This window comes from Erinaceus europaeus, chromosome 1 (assembly GCF_950295315.1).
Source record: "Erinaceus europaeus chromosome 1, mEriEur2.1, whole genome shotgun sequence".
In the NCBI taxonomy this organism is placed as follows: Eukaryota; Metazoa; Chordata; class Mammalia; order Eulipotyphla; family Erinaceidae; genus Erinaceus; species Erinaceus europaeus.
The window spans coordinates 10,149,240-10,175,554 of NC_080162.1; the positions used below are offsets into that span (position 1 = coordinate 10,149,240).

General features: G+C 41.6%; 1 protein-coding gene and 1 non-coding gene across 6 annotated transcripts in view; one reads left to right on the forward strand and one right to left on the reverse strand.

The window, feature by feature from the left end:
• Window positions 1–26,315, forward strand: part of BICC1 (BicC family RNA binding protein 1) — a 326,137-nt gene that overhangs the window by 34,920 nt on the left and 264,902 nt on the right. The gene's annotated exons all lie outside the window — the stretch shown is intronic.
• On the reverse strand, window positions 21,456–21,584 carry LOC132542955 (small nucleolar RNA SNORA17). The gene has a single exon (XR_009553926.1). It is a non-coding gene; the product is annotated as a small nucleolar RNA SNORA17 (small nucleolar RNA).

The following is a 26,315-nucleotide window of genomic DNA, read 5'->3' on the forward strand; positions in this document are numbered from 1 at the left end:
ACTATCAGGACCTGGAGAGTGAAGAGGGGAAAAAAAAAGGGCGGGGGGGGGGGAGGTGGAGTGGGGAGGAAACCCACGTCTGTGCTCTTGGGAGAACTACTGCAGTTTCCAGTGGAGGAAATGGGGACACAGGACTCTGGTGGTGGGAAAGGTGTGGAATTCTCCCTGTTATTATTTTGTAAGTCAGTATTAAATTACTAATAAAACGTGTCTCATGGCTGAATGGAGATATATTTTTTTAATGATTTATAGTTGACAGTAAAATACAATAGTTTGTATGTGTATAACATTTCCACATAACATGGAGATTTTTATTCCAATTTTCTCTGTGCTAGTATATGCTTGTGAGGTGAAAGAGACATTTTATTCATTTGCAACTTCTCAAGTTCTGAAGTTGCATTACTGATTGAAAAATAAATATTATAATAGCTCAATCTGATCATTGAAACACTTCGTGTAAGGGAAAATATATTTTAGAGTTATTTAAATTCCGGATGGGCTATAAATCCACTTAGTATAAAAGTGAGCCCCTTGACTAAGGGTATGAAAAGGGAAAGAAATTAATTAAATATTATTTAAGGAATATTAGCAGTTAAATTGGCCTAATTTCGACCTCTCTAAAGGCAAATTTTGTTCTTGAAGTTAAGTGTGACTTGATTGATAGAGTACTTGATAAAGGCTGGAAGGAACCTTTAAAAAGTTTATTTTTTTCTGATTATGGGTTTTTGATTATGAGTTCTATTGAAAAACAAATTTACAAAAAAAATTCCCCCCAAATTTATAGTACTATAACTATGTAAATATTATTTGCTTCCGAATTAAGTAATATGCTTATTGGACTGGCTGAGAAGAAAAAAATGCTAAGGTAATAAGTAAGCAGGTGAAAGGAAAAATGTCCCAGACACCAAAAGTTCAAAAGGTCTTAAGTTTTTGGTCAGTTTTTTTTTTTTTTCTCAGCCGTACTCAGCTTCCATTTAGAAATTCATATGTCGTATTCTTTTTGTTGTTGGTAGAGGAGCATATTCTTTTTTTTTTTTCCTTTTTTTTTTTATTTAAGAAAGGATTAATTAACAAAACCATAGGGTAGGAGGGGTACAATTCCACACAATTCCCACCACCCATTCTCCATATCCCACCCCCTCCCCTGATAGCTTTCCCATTCTCTATCCCTCTGGGAGCATGGACCCAGGGTCATTGTGGGATGCAGAAGGTGGAAGGTCTGGCTTCTGTAATTGCTTCCCCGCTGAATATGGGCATTGACTGGTCGGTCCATACTCCCAGTCTGCCTCTCGAGGAGCATATTCTTGAGCAATTTCTTCATATAATGTAAGTCATGTTTAAAACTTAGTCTTTACGTTGTGAAAATTAGCAAGAGTGAAATTGTAAGGTAGGTTTGACACAGCTTTTCTAAGTTCAAAGGGATCATCTGTTATTTCCATAGAAACCCCAGTAGGCTCATAGCTGGGGCTTGGTGCCTGTGCCTCGTAATTCTTCTGTCTTAACAAGAAGTGACTGAGGACTTTAAGGACAGAATTTACTTTCTCATTGTCAACTGGCTCCTAATCTCTATCAATAGCGTTAGCTGGAAAACTGCCTCTTACCACGTTCTCTTATTTCATAGGTCAGTTGAGTCGTCACCATCCATGTTTGTGAGGTTCTGGCTGCGTATGAAGTGATATCCAGCAAGTGTGTCACTTGGGCACGGTATTCTTCCTGGCAGTCATAGACTATCCCATGGTGGGTGAGGGGACACTTTCCAACACGTGCTTGCGAGAGAAAGGAACTTCCTTGAGACTTTGTTTATTCTTTTGTTATTCTGTGTTATTCTGCACCATGAATCCACTGCTCCTGGAGGCCACTTTTTCCCCATTTTGTTGCCCTTGTTGTGGTTATTATTCTTGTTACTGATGTCGTTCGTTGTTGGATAGGACAGAGAGAAATGGAGAGAGGAGGGGAAGACAGAGAGGGGGAGAAAAAGACACCTGCAGACCTGTTTCACTGCTTGTGAAGCGACTCCCCTGCAGGTGGGGAGCCGGGGCTCAAACCTGTATCTTTACGCCGGTCCTTGCGCTTTGCGCCATGTGCGCTTAGCCAGCTGCGCTACTGCCTGACCCCCAACAATAGATTTCATAGCATGTATGAGACCCCAGTCCCTGGCACCGCATACGTATGAGTCAAATGAAAACAAGCAGACTATCATAAATGGTGGAGTGGCACAATGGTCTCTCTGTTCCTTTCAATAAAGTACTTTTAGTCAATGAAAAAATATCACCAAGGTGGGGGAGATAGCATAATGGCTGTGCAAAAGCGACTCTCTGCCAGTCTCCAGAGGTTCCAGGCTCCATCCCATGTACCATCATAAGCCAGAGCTGAACAGTGTTCTGGTAAAAAAACAACAACAAACAAACAAACAAAAGAAACAAAAAAAACCCCCAAAACCTGTTATTGACACAGCAAGGGGGCAGTTGTTGAGATATAATAAATATCATATAGTTAAATTGAATATTTATTTAGTTAGCTTCCAGTTATCGCAGGTATTATGAATTCATTGTTCTTGGAAGCCATTTTATCCGGTTTTTAAAAAAATTGCCTAGGACAGAGAGAAATTGAGAGAGGAGGTGGAGATAGAGAGGAGGAAAGAAGGACAGACACCTGCAGACCTACTTCGCCAGTTGTGAAGTGACTCTGCCTGCAGGTGGAGAGCCGGGGGCTTGAACTGGGATCCTTGCATGGGTCCTTCTGCTTTGTACTGTGTCCTCTGCTTTCATACTTCAGGACCTGAACCCTCCCCGCCACCCCGCAGTCTTTTACTTTGATGCACTACACCAACTCCAGTCCAGGTTCTGCTTAGGGTCCCCACCCCCTTTTTTGTGTCTTTTCTTTTTTATTTCTTTATTGGGGGATTAATGTTTTACAGTCAACAGTAAACACAATAGTCTGTACATGCGTAACATTTCTCAGTTTTTCACATAACAATACAGCCCCCACCAGGTCCTCTGTCATCCTGTTCCAGGCCCTGCACTACCTCCCCCCACCCCCCATTTTACTTTGCAATACACCAACTCCAGTCCAGGTTCTACTTGTGCTTTCTCTTCTGTTCATCCTTCTGTTTCTGACTGATTTCACTTAAAATTATTTCTTTAAGTTACACCCAAGATGGGCTGGAAATAATGAAATCACCATTCTTAATAGCTGAGTAGTATTCCATTGTGTATATAGACCACAACTTGCTCAGCCACTCACCTGTTGTTTGACACCTGGGTTGCTTCCAGGTTTTGGCTATTACAAATTGTGCTGCTGTGAACGTAGGTATACACAAATCTTTTTGGTCAGCTCTGGTTTATGGTGGTACAGGGATTGAATCTGGGACTTCAGAGTCTCAGGCATGAGAGTCTGTTTGCATAACCATTATGCTATTTACCCCTGCCAACAGGATACATTGGATATATATCCTATAATTTAGGATATATCCCCAGGAGAGGAGTTGCAAGACCATAGGGTAGGTCCATTTCTAGCCTTCTGAGAGTTCTCTAGACTGCTGTCCACAGAGGTTGGACCAATTGACATTCCCACCAGCAGAGCAGGAGTGTTTAGTTGTCTCCACAAACTCTCCAGCATTTATTGCTGTTGTATTTTCTGATGTATGACATTCTCTCAGGAGTGAAGTATTTCATTGTTATCTTATTTGCATTTCTCTGAAAATCAGTGACTTGGAACATTTTTTTCATGTTTCTGGGCCTTTCAGATCTCTTCTGTGGTAAATATTCTGTTCATGTCCTCTCCCCATTTTTGGATGGGGTTATTTGTTTTCTTGTTGTTGAGTTTGGCAAGCCCTTTATATATTTTGGTTATTAACCTCTTGTCTGATGTATGACATGTAAAGATCTTTTCCCATTCTGTGAGGGGTATTTTTTTTTTTTTGGGGGGGTAGTAGTTTCTTTTACCTTGCAGAAGCTTTAAAAAATTTTTTTATTTATAACATAGAAATATTGACAAGACCATAGGATGAGAGGGGTACAGTTTCACACAATTCCCACCCCTAGAACTCCGTATCTCATCCCCTCTCTTGAAAGCTTTCTTATTGTTTATCCCTCTGGGAGTATGGACCCAGCGTCATTATGGGATGCAGAAGGTGGAAGGTCTGGCTTCTGTAACTGCTTCCCTGCTGAACATGGGCATTGGCAGGTCGACGCATACTCTCTGTCCATTTCTCTCTTTCCCTAGTGGGACAGGGATCTTGGGAGGCCAGGTTCCAGCACACACTGATGGGGTTAGTGCAGAAGCTTTTTAATTTGATGTAGTCCCATTGGTTTATTCTTACCTTTGTCTTCTTTGTAACTAGATTCATTTCCAATTCATTGAGGATGTCTTTAAAATTTCTATGGAAAAGAGATCTGCCAGTATTTTCTTCTAAGTATCTGGTAGCTTATGGTCTAACATCCTAGTCCTTGATCCACTTGGAATTTACTTTTGTGTTTGGTGAAATATAGTGGTCCAGTCTTATTATTCTGCATGTTTCAACCCATTTTTTTTTTTCCAATACCATTTGTTGAAGAGACTCACCTTTCCCCATTTAATAGTCTGGGCACCTTTGTCAAAGATTAGATGTCCATGTGATCCGGGAGGTGGTGCAGTGGTAAAGCTTTGGACTCTCAAGCATGAGGTCCCGAGTTCAATCCCCGGCAGCACATGTGCCAGAGTGATGTCTGATTCTTTCTCTCTTCTCCTATCTTTCTCATAAATAAATAAAATCTTAAAAAAAAAGATTAGATGTCCTTAGGTGTAGTGGCCTACTTCTGGGCCCTCAATTCTATTCCCCTGGTCAGTGTGTCTATTTCCAGTACCAAGCAGTTTTGATACAATATATATAGTAGTACAATATATATATTGTATCAAATAATACAGTTTGAGATCTGGGAGTGTGATGCCTCCAGTTCTGTTCTTTCTTCTCAAGATTGTTTTGGCATTTCTAGGTCTTTTATGGTTTCAGATAAACATTTGTAGCTTTTGTTCTATTTTCCCAAGAAAAGTGGTTGGGATCTTGATGGAGATTGCATTAAATTTGTATATGGCTCTGGGTAGTCTATTCATTTTTGATATTTTGTATGAGTTTCTTATTGTCAATTTAATGGTGCACGGAGCATCTATCTCTAAGGGAACTTTAATCACTACTAGAGGGGAAGATACTTAAATCCTGTTGCAAACTATCTACAGTCATATGCCCTACTCTAGTTTTCGTTCATTTTCCTTATTCTCCTCAGAATTTCTGGTGACCTTCCCTGGCAGCTTAGGGGCCTGGCAGGTGCCAAACAGAGCTCTAGGATATGGATGGGAAGGGTCCGAGAAAGGGACATTTTGTTACCTACAAGGAGAACTCCCCCCCCCACCCCCCCGCAACAGTCACCTGGGTCAAATTTGTTCCAAAGCTTTCTAAAGCTAACTCTGTATTATAGCATACTTATTGAAATGTTCCAGTGGGTTATCTCTTCACCTCAGAATTTAAGCTGAGAAATCCTTCTGGCAAGGTTGAAGGGAAAGGAAGAAGCACTGCTGGCCAGTAAAAACAGAGTAGAGAAGAAACTTGTGCACAGATCCCCCACATCAGCGTGCCACATCCACTCCAAGCCGGTTTCTCAATTCCAGAAATCCAGCCAGTTTGTTTTTTTTCTCTTTTGTACTCAATGTTTGTCTTGGATTTCTTCACTTTTTTTTTCTTTCCTATCAGTGCTTCATCCCCTACTCTCCAACTCCCTGCCTTCTCTCAAGTTAGTGAATTATCAGAAGAGAGAAGGTAAGAATAGTATCTGAATGTCCACGATAAGAACTAATGAAAATATGAAGATCTTTTTAAGGAACATTTTTTTTTTTGGTCCAAAGCTGCCAGTGCAGTGGGTTTGAAAATAGTAAGAGTGTAGAGGTTGCTTCCGTTCTGGGTTCTTGAGGCAAAAGCTTTGTTTGCAGAAAGGTCAATGCAGACATTCCGCCTCTTAGGTTCAACTTAGAAATTCTGTTTGGGACTTTCAGACATTTTGTTGCTCTTCCCCCTGAGAGCACAGTAGGGAAATTAACCTTTATAGCTTCAGTACCTGGGTAGTATAAGGTGTAGCCCCCATGTCCACTTGGTCGATTCCAAATTATATTCCTCCATGAGGATCATTTCTGGAACCATCCGTTCCACCCCGGTTCCACGGCTTCCAGTTCTTAGCAACATCGCCCCGCCAGATAATCGTCGGGATGCGGCATCATCTAAGTTCATTTCCCACGTCTACGCTCGACCGGACCTGCCAATATACGCGGATATCTTCGCCCACCCTGTCCAACGCTTGACGTCTAGTCACCCAGTCTGGTCCCCTATGCCTACACTGAACTTCTCTGTTCCAGTCTCTTGGAAACAGAGCTGGCAGTCAGCTGAGGTCAAGAACAAACACCTCATCACAGACCCCTGCGAGCGTCAACCCGGCTTTGACCTGGCACGTTATGATCGGGCCCTCCTCAATCGCTATCGAACAGGTCATGGCCGGTGCGCCGCTATGTTCCATCGCTGGGGAGCCAGAGACCACCCGAACTGCCCCTGCAGCTCCAGACAGACTATGACCCACATAGTCAACGACTGCCACCTCTCCAGAATCAAAGGAGGTCTCGAAACTTTACATCAGGCTCAACCTGACGCTGTTGACTGGCTACGGAAGAAGGGCAAACGCTAGAAGAAGAAGAAGGTGTGTGTGAGTGTGTTTCAGGTTTCACTGAAAGGAAACATAGCATGTCAAATTAAGTAAATTATATGCAGAGTATAGAGGGTTTTTTTTTTTTTTTTTTTTCAACTGATAACATTCCCTTGAAGATGGTGTAGCGCACTGTTTGCCTGCCGTTTGCTGCAGGCTCTCTTGTCAGTCTCAAGTCTCCTTCCTTGTGGGTTGCATTTCCCTTCTTGTTGCGATTCCCTGGATTGCAAGGACCAGGTGATAAGATTTAAACATGTCATAATATTTAAACATTTTGAAGACTTTATACTACAGTTGGAATGGAATGTCAGGAATGAAAGAAATATTTATTTTTATGAGTATTTTTTAAGCTACAACTTTGGAAACTTTAAGATGATTTCTTGGTCAACTGCAGTTACCGGTAAGTAAGCGACATGTTCTAAGCTAGAAGGAAAGAGGGGGCTGGATGGTGGAGCATCTGGTTGCACAAGGACCTGAGTTCAAGCCCCCCAGTCCCCATCTCTAGGGGGAGAGCTTTGTGAGTGGTGAAGCAGTGCTGCAGGTGTCTCTGTTCCCTTCCTTTTTTTTTTTTTAATGTTTTTAAGTATTTATTCCCTTTTGTTGCCCTTGTTGTTTTATTGTTGTGGTTATTATTATTGTTGTCATTGTTGGATAGGACAGAGAGAAATGGAGAAAGGAGGGAAAGACAGAGAGGGGGAGTGAAAGATAGACAGCTGCAGACCTGCTTCACCATCTGTGAAGTGACTCCCCTGCAGGTGGGGAGCCGGGGGTTCGAACCAGGATCCTTACTCCGATCCTTGCGCTTTGCGCCACCTGTGCTTAACTGCTGCGCTGCAGCCTGACTCCCTCTCTATCCCTTTCTATCTCTTCCTACCCTCTCAATTTCTGGCTGTCTCTATCCAATAAATAAAAATAATAAAAAGAAAAACAAAGAAAGAGTTAAGAGGAATGGCGATATCTTTCTTAGTATGAGAAGTTTAGAACACTTTGCTAGGAGGATTTGCTTAGAAATAGACAGAAGGTATAGTTAGGATGACAAGGTTAGACAAATTGTCTTTGACTCTCTTTACCTTCCGCCTTGCCTTGTAACTCTGAAATGCCTGCTTAGCATGATGCCTACACGTGCTTTTCCTGGCTAGAGAGTTTTGTAGGGTTGGCTGTGGTAGACTTAAAAGCTCTCCAAGTTGGCCATCCATCATGGTGAACTCTTGGAGCATGAAGCAGCCAAGGTGATTGGAGCTATGGTGCTAGTGTTGAAAGAGGTTGAAGTGCAGCTCTTCAGAACAGATGCAAAGTCACTTATTTCCATTGATCCTGTCTTTTAGGCTTCTTTTTAACTTAAGAACTGTTACTTACTTTGGCTTTGTGTATTTATCTTTCCTTTAACTTTCTAGCCATAATGTGTTTGAGCCAGAAGAACTTAAGAGCTTGTGTGAATACAGTTTAGAAACCCAAAAGGTTAAGGAATTTTGTATAAATAGGAATTTTTAACTTAAACCAGAATTACAAATGATTTCTCAGACCTGAACTCGTTTAACCTGGAATCACAATGCCAGCTGTGACTCTAGCATTGACACAGCCTGAATAGAAACAAATGTTTAGCAAGTGTAGCTTTGGACAGATTCTTTCAGACGCTGTTGTTTAAGTGAAATATAAAACAGAACTTTAGTCACCTTTGTTTGGGAAATATTTAATGTTATATCCATTTTGGGATTATAATACTTTTGCTGATATTTTTTTCCTTTATTGTTATTACATAGAAATGTTTACTTGACTGTTGATTTTGACTTACCCAGTGAGGTTATCTGGGTAACCAGTTTGTCATTTCCCTTATTGTCATTGTTAAGTGAACAGTGCAAGCTAGACATCAAATTAGACTTAAAGATTTTTTTTCTTTAAATTTTTTTTAAATTTATAAAATGGAAATATTGACAAGACTATAGGATAAGAGGGGTACATTTTCTCACAATTCCGAGCACAAGAACTCCATATCCCATTCCCTCCTTTGATAGCTTTCCTATTCTTTATACCTCTGGGAGCACGGCAATCATTGTGGAGTGCAGAAGGTGGAAGGCCAGACTTCTGTAATTGCTTCTCCGCTGAACAGGGATGTTATCAGGTCGATCCATACTCCCAGTCTATCTCTCTCTTTCCCTAGTGGCACAGGCCTCTGGGGAGGTGAGGCTCTAAGAGACATTGGTGGGATCCTCTGCCCAGGGAAGTCAGGCTGGCATCGTGGTATCATCTGGAACCTGGTGGCTGAAAAAGAGTTAAGATACAAAGCAGAACAAATTATTGACGAGTCATGAGCATAAAGGCTGGAATAGTGCAGGTGATTGGGGGTCTCCGTTTTGGAAAAAGCTAGTAGGTCTATTTTAGGTCTATCCCTGGGGGCTCATGACTCTATTAGTTTTTGCTTGAGCCTGACATCTAATAATAATCTAATAATCCTGGGTAGACTCAGGTTATTGTCTGGGGAGATGGTATCATAGTTGGAACAAGGACTAAAAAGTTGGATCAGGGGAGAGGGTAGCTCCCAAATATGGGAAAAGTATATAAATATTGTTAACTATAAACCCCATCGATTTGATCTGGGGCCCATAGTCAGCACAGGAGCCTATGTAACCTCTGCATCCCTGTAGGTCTGAGCTCACATTCTCTGGTCACGACTAGGAACATTCCAGGCTGCACTAATTTCAGGACCCATCTTCCTCGGGTAGTAGGTAGAGCATGTTATCCAGTCTCCCTTCAGAGAATGGAGCATTCCCTACCATTGTTGATCCACATTGAGGGCAAGGTGCTGTAGGGGCCCACAAAGGGGTCCATTATGTTCTTCCTGATGGAGATGACCAGTGACTGTGGAGAGAGGGATCTGTTAGAAGTCTAGGCCCATCATGTGTGTGGGAATCCCAGTACTCCCTGAGTAGGGCTTTAGGTGATGGGGTGGCCTGGTAGTGACTAAAGAGTGATCATTAAGGTATGCTGGCCTCTTGCCCTTATCTAGCTTTTGCAGTCCTTATTTTGTCTGACAAGTTTAGCTTTGGAGTGATTGAGGGACGTGTAATAGGAGGTAGGTCAGGAGGGTCTCTAGGTCTAAGTAGAAACTATTTGATTAGGTACTTTATTAGTGTCTTTTTATGTATTTCTACTTGCTTCATTTATTGACTCACTGCAAACTATTGTATACTTTTTCTTTGCTTTAGGGTATATATTTTCTCCTAACATATGGATACATGTATATATGTCCTTTCTCATAGGCCCTGGTCTATATCTAGGCTTTGAGGTTTGTTAAGAAGTGCACCACCTGAACTGGAATTAAGGAGTCCTATGAGCTAGGAAAGGTCTCACCAAAGTAATGGAGCCAAAGAGTTGACATTCCATGCCTGACGTCTTTGAACACAGTCCGAAATGAAGCATGCTGATGTGGTACTGGTTTCATTGCTTAAGTTGGGATCAACAGATGCAGTATCAGTTGGTATCAATTGAGAGAAGCATGCTGGAAAGTGAGCCCCACCCTAGAGGTTCCAGGACCAGGAGAGGCTCTATAGAGGACAGGACAGGATCTATAGAGAAAGGGGAAGGTTTCTGTTGTCTTAGGACTTAAGAAGGCAATAGATAGTTAATGATGTAATGAAATTATTTGGCAACTGGGTTAACTTTGAGAATCCCATTGTTAGGATTTGCTGTATCATACCAGGCCTCACCATATATTATGTCCTTTAATGCTATTTACATATGACTGTATCTTATAAAGTGATGCCACCAGTTGCTTCTGTTCTCCCTGGTCTTCACTTATAGGTGATTTAATATTTCAAATAAAAAGTCATTATTAGATGCCTGGCTAGCGTGGGGGTGTCTCTTCCCAGGCACATGCTCTCTGGGTTGGAGAGAACTCGACCAGAGCCAGCCTGGGCTGCTACTCACTCAGTGACATGAGGGAGATGACTCAGGAACCAAACACATGACACGAGGCAATGCAATACCTTTATTGATCAGAGATCCAAGGCTTTTAAAAGGCAGAACTGGAAGTGGCAAGTCAGAAATGGAAATGGCTAGGAAAGGGGTGGAGAAGGGCAAAAGAGGGCTGAGAAGGTAGAAACTTCCTTAGCAACTGTTGCGAGGGTTTTAACTGGTAGGGTTAATACTACTCTGCAGGCAGGGAGGGTCTTGAGGGTAGAAAGATGATAGATCAAAGGAATGGGATGGGTGGGGATCTTTCAGGCAAAACAATGATTATGTAGATAGGCCATAGTATCAGGAATGCAGGGTGCATTGTGAGGCTCCTCACAATTTTCTGACATCTCCCCCTTTCTTTTCATCTAATGGCCATAGTATTAGGAATGCAGGGTGCTTTGTGAGGCAGGGGGTCTGATAGATGGGGTAAACCTTTGAGGTTACTCCTGTCTCTCTTTGCTCAACCTCTCGGTAGAGAGAGAGGCTGACAGGATAGATGCAGTCCTCAGGTCAAACCCTGCAGGCTCTACCACATCCTCTCAATTTCCCGATAATTAGAAGTGTATTAACAATTTGAGCCTACTGTTAAAATTTAATCTGATTACCAATTTGAAGCTTTAAGTGCTTAGATTGAAGGAACATATACTCAGAACTATGGTCTATGCATCAAAAAGTGTGAGGACTAGTGAGGCATTCAATCCATTTTTCCCCTCTCATATTATATAAATAGTGATTTATGAGACTATAAATTAACACAGTGTATAACAACATCATTCCCATCACCAAAGGTCTGTGTCTCCCCCCCCCCCCACTCCTCTCCCCTTAGTGAAGCTGAACATCTACTCACCCTCAGAGATTTTTACTTTGGTGCCCTACTCTAAACTCAGCCAGATTCATAGTGCAGGCACTGAGTCCCAGCAATAACCATGGAGGCAAATACATAAATAAAATAATAATAAAAAAAATCAAATCCTGCCTTTGTCGTTCTTGAAGAATTTAGCTGTAGACAGAATTCCTAAAACTTTTGAACCTTTCTGATCAGTTCTTAGCAGTTACGTGATAGTGCTGGCCAAAAGGGAATAGGCGCTACTAGTAAGGACCAGATGATCTGAAAGGTTTTTATTTTTATTTTATTCAATCAGTTTGATGGTTTGTAAGTATCTAGTTCTTTTTGGTGTGGATATCCACTGCCCGATAGGTTTTGTAGGTGAGGGCTGTTGGCTTCTTTTTCAACAGACTAATCTCTGTGCAACTCCCGATGCATCTCACATGCAAGTTTTTATTAATAAGCAAGATTTGGTATGACTTTTCTCTTTTTTAAATATTTTGATTATAGGATAGAGTCAGAGAAATCAAGAGGGGAAAGAAAGGGAAATAGGAGAGATAGGCACACCTGCGGCACTGCTCATGCAGTTAGCTTTCCCCCTGCGGGTGGGAACTGGGGCTTGAACCCAGGTCCTTGTGCATTGTAACATGTGCACCCAACTGTGTGTCCCACTGCCCAGCCCCAGTATTTTTCTTTCTTTTTTTTTTTTTTAAAAAAAACTTCTGTATTTTTTAATATTTATTCATTTTCCCTTTTGTTGCCCTTGCTGTTTTTTTATTGTTGCAGTTATTATTGTTGTTGTTATTGATGTCTTTGTTGTTAGATAGGGCAGAGAGAAATGGAGAGAGGAGCAGAAGACAGAGAGGGGGAGACAAAGACAGACACCTGCAAACCTGCTTCACCACCTGTGAAGTGACCCCCCCTTGCAGGTGGGGAGCCGGGGGCTCGAACAGGGTTCCTTCTGCTGGTTCTTGGCTTTGCGCAGTGTGTGCTTAACCTGCTGTGCTACCGCCTGACTCTCGGTCCCCAGTATTTTTCTATAAGCTCTGTGAGGTCACAATCAGTCCTTCCAGCACTTCGTTCTTGTTGGTGCAGTTCACGCAATGCAGAAGGACTCTTCAGACAGCAGGATTCTCTCAGATCTTCTCTAAGAGGGACTACTATGTCTGGGTTATCAACCCAAAGGTGCTGGACCATTGAACTTTCTCAACCAGTGTGTTCTAGTAAGGGTGCCTTACAAGATTTTGTTAAATAGCCATTTTGTCAATGAACAGAAGCTTTGGTGTTTGAAGGAAAAATTCAAACTCCCCAAGGTTGACTGTGGAGTGCGTCAGAGTGTTGGCATTCCAACACTAGCAAAGCACTTCTGGGTTGTGTCGTCAGTTGAAGTCCCCCACCACTCTCGGCCTGTGGGTCAGAACCATCCAACACACGTTTGTCACATGAGCTGTGCTGAGGCATTTTCAGTATAATTACAAACAACACAATAGGAAGATGTTTTGAGATTATTCTTGTATGTGAGAACCAAAATGGGAGGTGCATTTGGACAGAAAAATGCTGAAATATAAGACACATTTTTGTGGTTGATGGGAAAAATTGGAAACACATTTGACATTAAGGCTGGCCCTGGGAAACCTGGGCCACATGGTTGCCAGAAAACAGGCTTTGTGAGTCTTTTTATTTTTTCCTAGCGAGAGTCAGCTTGGAAGTGAGATAACAACAGAGAATGTCATCTAATAAAGCTTTTCTTCTGCATAAGGTTCAGCGCATATGAAAGTAATATACATTAACAGATTGTATATGTGGGTAACACACTGAAACAACCTCAATATTTCTACCTTCTACAAATATATTGACCTCAGGACTCTGTTTACATTTGAATAAAGTTAAGAACTCCAAGAGAAATTTCATTTGTATGGCTTATATAGCTTTTGATACTGACTACATTTGACATGAGAAAGTGAGAGATTTTTAATGTTTAATGTTGAGATGTTTGTTCATACATTTAAACATGATTCTCAACCCACTGTAGATGATTGAAAATTATCCCCTCATAAAAATTTTGTTTTTTATCTGTGCAAGTCTCTGTAATATCTGGTGTGCTAGAGCTGACTGGATTCTCATGTTTCTCCCTTCAGTTTGTGGTTCTGTTCCCGGCCTCTGAGAAGCTCACGTGTACCGTCAGAGCAAGTGAGCATGAAAATGTCCAAAATGGTTGCTTTTCAGGAACTCACAAAAGTCTTTGACCTAACACCCAAACTCCCAAAATTCTAGATAACGGTACTCCCTTCATCATTTACTTTGATATGTATGTTAGTCCTGAGAACTGGGAAATGTCAGCGTTTTATAGTTGAACAAAGCAGAGTCCGGCAGTGACACATGCACGTTGTGAGAGTTGTTCAGCTTCTACTGCTTCCAGGTTTTAAGGAACTTTGATGTTCTGCTTATGTGATTGTTCTGTCTCAACGTCTTTATTATGATCGTATCTTCTACTCAGAGTTAGGGTTCAGGGAGGGGAACTTGGGCTTGTCAGTTCTGATGTAGTTTTTTAAAAATTTTTTAATATTTATTTATTCCCTTCTTTTTATTATCTTTTTTTATTTATCAGATAGAGACAGCCAGAAATCGAAAGGAAGGGGGGACAGAGAGGGAAAGAGACAGAGAGACACCTGCAGCCCTGCTTCACCATTCTCAAGGCTTTCCCCCTGCAGGTGGGGACCAGGGGGCTCGAACCTGGGCCCTTAGGCACTGTAACATGTGCGCTCAACCAGGTGCACCACCTCCTGGCCCCATTGTTAGCCTGATCCTACTTCTATTTTCTTTTTCTTTTTCTTTTTCTTTTTTTTATTTAAGAAAGGATTAATTAACAAAACCATAGGGTAGGAGGGGTACAACTCCACACAATTCCCACCGCCCAATCTCCATATCCCACCCCCTCCCCCGATGTCGTTTTTGACGGGTTAGGTTGTTTTCGACAGGTTATGTTGTTTTCGCCGGGCTGGCTTCACGGGCAGGTAACAGACGACCAGGGACTCATAGTTGAACTGTACGCAGTATCTCTTTATTCATGCAGGACGCAGCACAATCTAAGACGAGCTAAGCTAAACTCAAGGTACAGTACTCTAAAACTCACAATGCTGTCTTTATATATACTTGCCAAGTAGGGTGGAAACAGGGCGTGACATAGAGAGGGTGGAGAGAAAAGTGACTGGTGAAAATCAGAGTGTGACAAAGAGGGGATCAGGGTGTGACAAGGAGGGGGGGTGGAGCAAAAACATATCATGAAACAGTGGGGATTGAACCAATGCCCTGGAGGGAGGTGCTTGTTAACAGCGGTTATATAAATAGAATAGTGTTAAGAAGGGGGGATTTAAACCAAATGAAACAGAAGGGGTCTCATGCATACCAACAATTCCCCCTTTCTTTTTAACTAATGGCCATTGTGGGGTGAACAGAAACGTATATCGTACAGGCATTTTCAAAAGAACTGGCATAAGACATGGAAAACAAAATAGGCGAGCAGCAATAACCAGTGTGATGCCAAGTGGAGCTTTTCTTGCCTCAAAGGGCAAGGCCTAGCAGGGGAAAGGGCATTTCTTGCCTCTGGGAATGCTTCATGCCTCTGGGGGCATCTCTTGCCTCAAAGGGCATTTCTTGCCTCTGGGAATGCTTCATGCCTCTGGGGGCATCTCTTGCCTCAAAGGGCATTTCCTGCCTCTGTGGGCATCTCTTGCCTCTTGGGGCGCTTCATGCCTCTGTGGGCATAACCTAATAAGGAGGGGGAGCTTTCTGCCTCTGGGACAGAGCCTGCAGGCAAGGGGACATGGTCTATAAAGTTTCAAGGCAATTGGCTGAAGTTAGTCTTTGAGAAACACAGCAGTGTGTACCAGTAAGTCCGATGGAGGTGTCAGTCCAAAGTAGCTGACCACAGAAGAAAATGCCGGAGGATGAAACGCTGCACGTCTGTCTCGATGGGGAATGTTGGCCACCAGAATTTTGCTTTTCTGTAGAGAGTGATCTTTGGAGTCTGTGAATCTGTTTCTTCAGGTCGTGCCAGGTCACCTCATTGGTTTCCGGGGGCGATGTCAGAGAACAGGATCCAAATGGATTTCCAGGAATTCCATTTGAGTAGATGCTTTTTCATGTGAAGACTTTGACAGCTGAAATTCACTTACTTGTCAAACAAAACTTGTAGCAGATTAGAAGTTTACTATAATTGATAACTCCATTATAATTGGAAGTCGTTTCTAGTATGATTTTAAGGTTGTTTAAACAGTTTAAACTCAATAATATGTGGAAAGGTAAACAGAAGAACCACGGTTAAAAGCCTCAAGCATGAGAATAATTAACATAATCATTGCACTATCTGCCCCACCCATAACTCATACAGTTTTCAGGATTAAACGTTTCAGATTCATGTCAAGACGTAAAAGAGAAATCAAAGGAGGAAAAAACAATTTTTTGGATTGTTTCTGGATGTCTCTAGAAATCATGGCTGCGTCCAGCATTTTTTTTTAAGTCAATGTCAAACAAAAATTCAGTCATTCAAATCATTCTCTTATGAAACGCAACTTGAACCAGATTATCAAGATCTCACCATGTAGGATTAAGAATCCCCGGAGGGCGACCTAGTCCAAAAAGGTCCTCGAAATTCCATTTAGGGTGTTTCTGACTGTTCCTGCTGGATTGCTTCAGGCACCCATTTTTAAAAGCGTCTTCCCATCGAAGAAAGAATCCAATCAAGAGAGTAGAACTAACCACGTGTCTCCATACTTGGGAATTGCCAGGGTACTCGAGAATGCTCCTCAAACTAGAGTAGTCCTTCTCCACGGGAAACATTCGAGAAGAAGTCCAGAAAGTCCCAGGGGAAATCCCCATGCATATCCCAAGGTCTACGATCACGGTCATAAAGAACGAAATTATGGCCTGGAGCGAAATGTAGTCCTTTTCCTCGGGAAACATGAGAGAGGGAATCCAGAAAGTCCAAGGAGAAATCTCCGTGCATCTCCCAAGCTCTATGATCCCGGTCATAAGAAACCAAAGTTCCTGGTCAGGGAACCGAAATGTGGCCCAGAGTAAAATGTTCCAGAGACAGACTAACTGTCTCATGATGAAACAATAGAGGCTTTGGCAAACCTCTTCATAAGTAGAAAGACAACCCATGGTGGATGGGTAGCCAAGTTTACTTATCTGGACGATGGGTGGGTAGGGTCCCACGTTGATGCCGGTCCATGTTTCAGGGCTTATTTCAGTCCCTGTTCGGGCGCCATATGTCGTTTTTGACGGGTTAGGTTGTTTTCGACAGGTTATGTTGTTTTCGCCGGGCTGGCTTCACGGGCAGGTAACAGACGACCAGGGACTCATAGTTGAGCTGTACGCAGTATCTCTTTATTCATGCAGGACGCAGCACAATCTAAGACGAGCTAAGCTAAACTCAAGGTACAGTACTCTAAAACTCACAATGCTGTCTTTATATATACTTGCCAAGTAGGGTGGAAACAGGGCGTGACATAGAGAGGGTGGAGAGAAAAGTGACTGGTGAAAATCAGAGTGTGACAAAGAGGGGATCAGGGTGTGACAAGGAGGGGGGGTGGAGCAAAAACATATCATGAAACAGTGGGGATTGAACCAATGCCCTGGAGGGAGGTGCTTGTTAACAGCGGTTATATAAATAGAATAGTGTTAAGCAGGGGGGATTTAAACCAAATGAAACAGAAGGGGTCTCATGCATACCAACACCCCGATAGCTTTCCCATTCTCTATCCCTCTGGGAGCATGGACCCAGGGTCATTGTGGGTTGCAGAAGGTAGAAGGTCTGGCTTCTGTAATTGCTTCCCCGCTGAACATGGGCGTTGACTGGTCGGTCCACACTCCCAGTCTGCCTCTCTCTTTCCCTAGTAGGGTGGGTCTCTGGGGAAGCTGAGCTCCAGGACACATTGGTGGGGTCTTCAATCCAGGGAAGTCTGGCCGGCATCCTGATGACACCTGGAACCTGGTGACTGAAAAGAGAGTTAACATACAAAGCCAAACAAATTGTTGAGCAATCATGGACCCAAAGCTTGGAAAAGTGGAGAGGAAGTATTAGGGAGGTACTCACTGCAAACTCTAGTGTACTTCTGCTTTCTTACTTTGGTGCCATACTCCAAACTCAGTCAATTTCTGCTTTGCGTTTCTACTTCTTTTTTTTTTTTTTTTTTACATGCATAACATTCCCCAGATTCCCATTTAACAATACAACCCCCACTATTTCATTCATCATCTTTTATGGACCTGTATTCTCCCCACCCACCCACCCACCCACCCCAGAGTCTTTTACTTTGGTGTAATACTCCAATTCCATTTCAGGTTCGACTTGTGTTTTCTTTTCTAATCTTGTTTTTCAACTTCGGCCTGAGAGTGAGATCATCCCGTATTCATCCTTCTGTTTCTGACTTATTTCACTCAACATGATTTTTTCAAGGTCCATCCAAGATCGGCTGAAAATGGTGAAGTCACCATTTTTTACAGCTGAGTAGTATTCCATTGTGTATATATACCACAACTTGCTCAGCCACTCATCTGTTGTTGGACACCTGGGTTGCTTCCAGGTTTTGGCTATTACAAATTGTGCTGCCAAGAACATATGTGTACACAGATCTTTTTGGATGGCTGTTTTGGGTTCCTTAGGATATATCCCCAGGAGGGGAATTGCAGGGTCATAGGGTAGGTCCATTTCTAGCCTTCTGAGAGTTCTCCAGACTGTTCTCCACAGAGGTTGGACCAATTGACATTCCCACCAGCAGTGCAGGAGGGTTCCTTTGACCCCACACCATCTCCAGCATTTGCTGCTGTTACCTTTTCTGATGTGTGACATTCTCACAGGAGTGAAGTGATATCTCATTGTTGTCTTGATTTGCATTTCTCTGACAATCAGAGACTTGGAGCATTTTTTCATGTGTTTCTCGGCCTTTTGGATCTCTTCTGTGGTGAATATTCTGTCCAAGTCCTCCCCCCATTTTTGGATGGGGTTATTTGTTGTCTTATTGTTGAGTCTGGCAAGCTCTTTATATATGTTGGTTATTAAACTGTTATCTGATGTATGGCATGTAAAGATCTTCTCCCATTCTGTGAGGGGTCTCTTGATTTGGGTAGTGGTTTCTTTTGCTGTGAAGAAGCTTTTTAATTTGATGTAGTCCCATAGGTTTATACTTGCTTTAGTCTTCCTTGTAATTGGATTCGTTTCATTGAAAATGTCTTTAAAATTTATGCGGAAAAAAGTTCTGCCAATATTTTCCTCTAAGTATCTGATAGTTTCTGGTCTAACATCCAAGTCCTTGATCCACTTGGAATTTACTTTTGTATTTGGTGAAATACAGTGATTCAGTTTCATTCTTCTGCATGTTTCAACCCATTGTTTCCAACACCATTTGTTGAAGAGACTCTGCTTCCCCCATATAATAGTCTGGGCCCCTTTGTCAAAGATTAGATGTCCATATGTGTGGGGCCTCATTTCTGGGCTCTCAATTCTATTCCACTGGTCAGTGTGTCTGTTCATGTTCCAGTACCAAGCAGTTTTGATGACAATGGCCTTATAATACAGTTTGAGATCCGGGAGTGTGATGCCTCCGGTTCTGTTCTTTTTTTCTCAAGATTGTTTTGGCAATTCTAGGTCTTTTCTGGTTCCAGATAAACATTTGTAGCATTTTTTCTATTCTCCTAAAAAATGTGCTTGGGATCTTGATGGGGATAGCATTAAATTTGTAGATGGCTCTGGGTAATATATTCATTTTGATGATGTTAATTCTTCCAACCCATGAACATGGAATATCTTTCCACTTCTTTGTGTCTTTTTCAATTTCGTTGAGTAGTGACTCATAATTTTCAGTATACATGTCTTTCACTTCTTTGGTTAGGTTTATTCCTAGATATTTTATAGTTTTTGTTGCTATAGAAAAAGGAACTGATTTCTGGATTTCAATTTCTTCTAACTTAGTGTTTGCATAGAGGAATGCCACTGACTTTTGAATGTTAATTTTATAGCCTGACACATTACTGTATTGCCTGATGATTTCCAAAAGCTTCTTGCTGGATTCCTTAGGTTTTTCCATGTATACTATCATGTCATCTGCAAATAAGGAGAGTTTGACTTCTTCTCTTCCAATCTGTATGCCTTTAATTCCTTGCTCCTGCCTGATTGCTATGGCAAGAACTTCCAACACTATGTTGAATAGTAATGGTGATAGTGGGCAGCCCTGTCTAGTACCTGATCTGAGGGGAAATGCTTCCAGTTTTTCACCATTGAGTATGATGTTGGCTGTAGGTTTGCTATATATAGACTCCACTATCTTCAGGAATTTTCCATCTATTTCTATTTTTTGTAGTGTTTTGATCATAAAGGGATGTTGTATTTTGTCAAAGGCTTTCTCTGCATCTATTGATATGAACATGTGGTTTTTGGTCTTGCTTTTGTTGATGTGGTGGATCACATTGATTGACTTACGTATATTAAACCAACCTTGCATGCCTGGGATAAACCCCACTTGGTCATGATGAACAATTTTTTTGATATACTGCTGTATCCGGTTGGCTAGAATTTTGTTCAATATTTTCGCATCTATGTTCATCAGAGATATTGGTCTGTAGTTTTCTTTTTTGGTTGTGTCCCTGTCTGCTTTTGGTATCAGGGTGATGTTGGCTTCATAGAAGCTGGCAGGGAGTATTCCAGTGTCTTCAATCTTCTGGAAGACTTTTAAAAGTAGAGGTATTAGTTCTTCTTTGAAGGTTTTGTAGAATTCATTTGTAAAACCATCTGGTCCAGGACTTTTATTTTTGGGAAGATTTTTGATAACTGTTTCAATTTCATTAGCTGTGATGGGCCTGTTCATGTTATCCACTTCCTCTTTACTTAGTTTTGGAAATTGGTAGGTATCTAGGAAATCATTCATTTCTTCCAGGTTCTCTAGCTTGGTGGCATATAGTTGTTCATAGAAGCCTCGCATGATATGTTGAATTTCTGCAGTGTCTGTTGTGATTTCTCCTCTTTCATTTACTATCCGATTTATTTGGGTCTTATCCCTTTTTTGTTTTGTGAGTCTGGCTAAAGTTTTTTCAATTTTGTTTACTCTTTCGAAGAACCAACATTTACTTTCATTGATCTTTTGTATGGTTTTCCTATTCTCAATGTTATTTATTTCTGCCCTAACTTTAGTAATTTCTGTCCTTCTGGTTGCTTTAGGATTCCTTTGTTGTTCTTCTTCTAGGTCTTTGAGATGTGCAATCAGGCTGTTTATTTGTGCCTTTTCTTGTTTCCTAATGTGTGCTTGTATAGCTATGAACTTCCCTCTTAGGACTGCTTTAGCTGTGTCCCAAATATTTTGATAGCTTGTGTCTTCATTTTCATTGAACTCTCGAAACATTTTGATTTCTTCCTTGATTTCCTCTTTGACCCAGAAGTTGTTAAGAAGTGTACTGTTGAGCTTCCACATTTTGGCACTGTTACTAATCTTTTGTTGATTGTTAAATGTTAGTTTAATTCCACTGTGGTCTGAGAAGATGCTTGGGATGATTTCAGTGCTCTTGAATAGGCTGATGCTGTCTTTGTGGCCTAACGTATGGTCTATCCTTGAGAATGATCCATGTGGATTTGAGTAAAATGTGTATTCCAGTTTCTTGGGATGAATGACTCTGAAAATGTCCAATAGTTCTAGTTTATCTATCTCTTCATTTAGCTCCCTTATGTCTTTACTGATTTTCTTCCTGGATGATCTGTCAAGTTGAGATAGTGGGGTGTTGAAGTCCCCTTGAATGGTGAGCCATCAGTTTTCATCCAACAGGGATGAACACCAGTCTTCAGGTCACAGGGTCGCCTCGAGACTTGAGGGTAGGCAGGAAGTAAGGAAGAATGAGAGCTTTTTTTACACGACGGGATTCAGGTCGCCAAGAAACACGCAGTAATAGGTGGGGGCGCTGTGCTGAGTGTCAGACTATCAATCACCTAATGGCTCCCAGGTCGGAGCACTGGACGTAGACAAACCTCTTCTCTCTGCCACCTAATGACACACATGTGACGCAGCAGTCACATCTGTAACGCCTCTCAGGTCAGGGATCTTCTCACTTCTGTGGACTGTGGACTTTACGCCTTAGAAGAGAGAGCAGATTTGACCAAGTGTCACCTAGTCTCTATAATCAACCACATTTAACTTTGCGTACACTCTCTGCCAATTTGTGTCCCCTATGAGCAAGTCTCTCTGCCAAGTTTTTGAGGAACAAATCTCTTGTGAAAAAAGCTTTCTTTTAATAGCTCCGAGTTGTAGTGGGCTGAAAATAATTTCTGCACAAAGAACTTACTCTTTACTTAATATTAAATAGGTGAATTTTGAGACAAGTGGAAATCATTCAAAGAGTAACAGAGACAGAACCTCAAATGTCATTGTTTTCGTCCACGACTTATGGCCACTTTTCAGTTAATAGAAAGGATCCTCAATACTTAAGACCCAGAGTTTGTGCTTATCTTCACTGTGTCTTGGTGTAGTGTTTCTCTCTGAGTGGGCGAAGGTCTGCACTGGGAGGAGACCACCCTTGGAATAGCACTGCTGTCACTGCTCCTTCCCTTCTAACTCAGACCTGGAATGATAGCCATCTGCCCTCGGTGTTAGTTCATTATTACTATTTTAGAGATTTCTCTACTTATCGTGAGAGTGAGGGAGAACCAGAGAGAGCATCACTTAGCTCTGTCGTAAGGCGATGTGAGGACTGAACCTTATACCTCTGAGGCTTTCAGCATATAAACTGGTGCTTTAGCAGACTGAACTATCTCCCTCGACCTCAACCTCAACCTCAACCTCAGTTTACATGAGAACATTCATGCTTGTTTTTCTTTTTTTTCTTTTTTGACACCTGCAGACCTGTTTCACTGCCTGTGAAGTGACTCCCCTGCAGGTGGGGAGCTGGGGGCTCAAACTGGGATCCTTACGCTGGTCCCTGCGCTTTGCGCCACGTGTGCTTAACTGCTGCGCTACTGCCCGACTCCCTTTTTTATTTTTTTTTTTTCATGCTTGTTTTTCATTGCTTCTTCAAGATGTACCTACATAGAATTGTACTATTTCCTAGTACTGGGAATTATATTAGAAAATAAGGTATGTTTATTCAAATTATATAAAGAAACACTAATGTTAGAAAAATACACTCAACCCATTTCAGATGACCCTGTTTTGAACTATATTTTCTTCATTAAGATATCAGCTCCATTTTAGTTGCTGGAGTAGGACAAAATAACATTAGAAAGGTTATTGTAGGTGGCTTGAACTAGGGGAAGATAGTGGTTGGTTACTTTTTACTTGGGATTCTTACTTAGTCGTTTAAAATTATATACACACACAATGTAACGATTGATACATTTGTTTTTAGTTTTTTCTTTGTCGGAGATTAATGTTTTAGTCTACGGCTTCATTTATTTTTATTGCCACCAAAGAGTTATTGCTGGGGCGCCGTGCCTGCGTGATGAATCCACAGCTCCCAGCAGCCATTTTCCCCCACCCCTCTTTTATTTGCTAGGACAGAGAGAAATTGAGAGGAGAGGGAGAGATACCTGCAGCACTGCTTCACCAAGTCATGAAGCTTCCTCACCGCCTTCCCCCTGCAGGTGGGGACTAAAATTTTGAACCTTGGTTCTTGCGTATGATAAAGTATGCAGTCAGTGGAGGTCTACTTGGTCCTTGCTAAGCACCTAATGACCGTGAGAGAGAAGCAGAGGTAGTGAGAACCGAAGCATCTCAACTCTGGCACATGTGATGCTGGGGACTGAACTTGGACCCTCCTGCTTTTAGGTCTAACACTAGCTACTGTGCCACCTTCAACACCTCTGGAATTATATTTAAAATTTTGTTTATGAGAATCAGTGAGGGAGGGGTCTGGGTGGTGGTGCACCTAGTGCACAAGGACTTGGGTTCAAACCCCCGGTCCCCACTTGTTGGGGGAAAGCTTTGCGAGTGGTGAAGCAGGTCCGCAGAAGTCTCTCTGTCTCTCTAGCTCCCCTCCCCCTCAATCTCTGACTGTCTTTATCATATATATATATATATATATATATATATATATATGATATATATGTGTGTATAATCAGTGAGGGAGAGGCACCAGAGCTCTGCTCAACTTTGACATAACTAGTGGCAGATAATGAATTTGGATAAAGTTCTAATGTAATTAACTTACATAGTCTTTTTTTTTTTTTTTTTGAAAATTTTATGGATGAAAGAAAGTGCAGATATATAGCCTAGTAGAAAGTAGCAGAGAAAGAGGAGAAAATTAAACAGGTTGGCCATGGGCAGAGAAAGCTTTAGAAGCTAGAAAGAGCCACTTTCTATCAGTTCAGGCTGCTTTCCAAGCTGTATAGTTGGCAGCTGGCTCTTATTTTGGTGGTCAATGCCGGGATACTTCATAGCACTGTTCCCTTGAATTATTTATGGGGTGCTTACCCTACCCCGGAAAGGGGCTGGTTCCTTACTCTATAACCTAGCTCAGCCAGCACAGCAGACCCAAGAAGGAGGATGAAAGGACAGTGAGACCCATGAAAGTTAACTACTAGTTCAGGGGCACAAAGCTATTAAGTAGTGAAACTGAGGTTGGAAAGCATATCTGTCTGAAGCCAAAGCCTCTTGCTTTTTCCAGACTAACTGCAAACCGAGAAGGTGGAGGTTTGAGATGGGTCCACATGGGAGCTGTCGCATGTCTGGTACCCCAGTGTCATTTTGTACTGACCCCCGCAGTACTACTGCAGATAAAAAAAAGATGGAAGACAGTGAAGTATCTTGTTTCCAGAAACATTTTTTTAAAGGAAATCAGAGAGAGGCCAAGAGGGACTTAAGCTTCTCCAGAAAGGAAGTTGAGAAATTCAAGTATAGCAAACCGCTAATGCCAGATGTTATTTATCCAAAGGTTTTTGGCTACATCAGAATACTTTGTGGATCTTTGCTAGTATACTACAATCTTTCTGAAGCTGTTTTGAGTTTTAAAAATATACGTACCTGAACTTGAAACCATGGTCATGTAATTTGAAATATGCTTTTAAAACCTTAAACTTTTTTTTTTTTTTTTGTAATAACACTGCTAAAAGAACAGGAGGAATCTCTCCAAATGATTATTTGATATATTATTTTATTCCAAGTGGAAAAAATATTACTGCACTGGCAACTACTTTAGCTATAGCAAGCTATTGTTTCTTGCATTAAAATGTCACATTTAGCACTCTTATTACATACTTATGAAAACATTTTTTAAAGTTATTATTAGTGGAAGGTTCAAAAGATTTTATTGTAGCTGCTTTTGACTTTAATACCTAAATTAAAAAATATATTTGGTCATGAGACAAAAATACTATTCCTTAAAGACTCTGGGGGTGGTAGGAAGGGTTATGTGGATCACTGAAACTTTCTCTTATAAAAGGAGAATAGATACTATTGACCCAGGTTTGAGCCTAGTTGCCCAATATATTAAAAGAAGACTTTGTGCTGTGTTCTTCTCTCTCTCTCCTCCTCCTCCTCTCTCTCTCTCCTCCTCCTCCTCTCTCTCTCCTCTCTCTCTCCCTCTCTCTCCCTCTCTCTCTCCTTCTCTCTCCCCCCTCTCCCTCTCCTTCTCTCTCTCCCCCCTCTCTCCCTCTCTCCCTCCCTCTCTCTCTCCCCCTCTCTCCCTCTCTCTCTCCCCCCTCTCCCTCTCTCGCCTTCTCTCTCTCTCTCCCCCCTCTTCCTCTCTCTCCTTCTCTCTCTCTCTCCCCCCTCTCTCTCCCCCCCTCTCTCTCCTTCTCTCTCTCTCTCCTCCTCCCTCTCTCTCCCTGCCTCTCTTAACAATACTATTGAGGGGATTAATGGTTTACAGCAAGTTGAGTTGATGGTACATGTGTACAATTTCTTAATTTATTTGTAAAACACTTTTACCCTTAGCCTAGATCTTCTTCCACTATCATGAGCCATGACCTGAAAGCCCCCTTCCCCCAATCGTTTACTTAAGCCATTAGTCTCCCCAATAGAAATAATTAAAGATAAAAGAAACTTGAATGTTTGGAAGTGAAATAGATCCTAAAATGTAAAAGAGATATTTTCAGGGTAGTATTTTGAACACGAAAAAGAAGAAAATGGTGTAATTAAAAATACACACTTCTAAATGTACTGTGTTTTACACCCTAGATGCGAAGGTTTTAGGTTAGTAGTTTTTGAAACTGTGAGCTCCGTAAAAGAGTTACTGTTGGGAGCAGGTGATGGCACTCCTTGTAGAATGTATATGTTTCAGTGCACAAGGACACAGGTTCAAGTCCCACAAGTGGGGAAATTTTCACGAGTGTTGAAGCAGTGCTGCAGGTATCTCCCTTTCTTTTTCTCTAGCTCCCTTTCTCCTCTTGATTTCTCTCTGCCTCTATACAATAAATAAATAAATACTTTGAAAAATTCTGTTGATGTGCTTTCTTCCTCACTGATGTTTAATTTACGACGAATGATCTAAGACAATGCAGAAAGGAACTTCTCTTCAGCAAATGGTCCGGTAATCACTAGATTGATTGACAGTCTTGATTCTTTAAATTCTGTGATTATTTCTCCAGTGTGACATTTTAAGTAACATTCTGACTTCAGTGTATCTGTAGTTGGATCATTTGTTCTCTTCAGAGACTATTTTCAAATTATCGTTTCAGAGACTTTCATCAAATAAGTCAATCATTGTTTTTTATTTTTCTACTAAATGTTTTTTTGCAATCTGCATTTATGTTCCCCAGTGCAATCACAGTCTCTTGTTCTACACATTGTATTCCAATGCACCTCCCTAACTGATAGAAATCCTGGGATAATGTATTG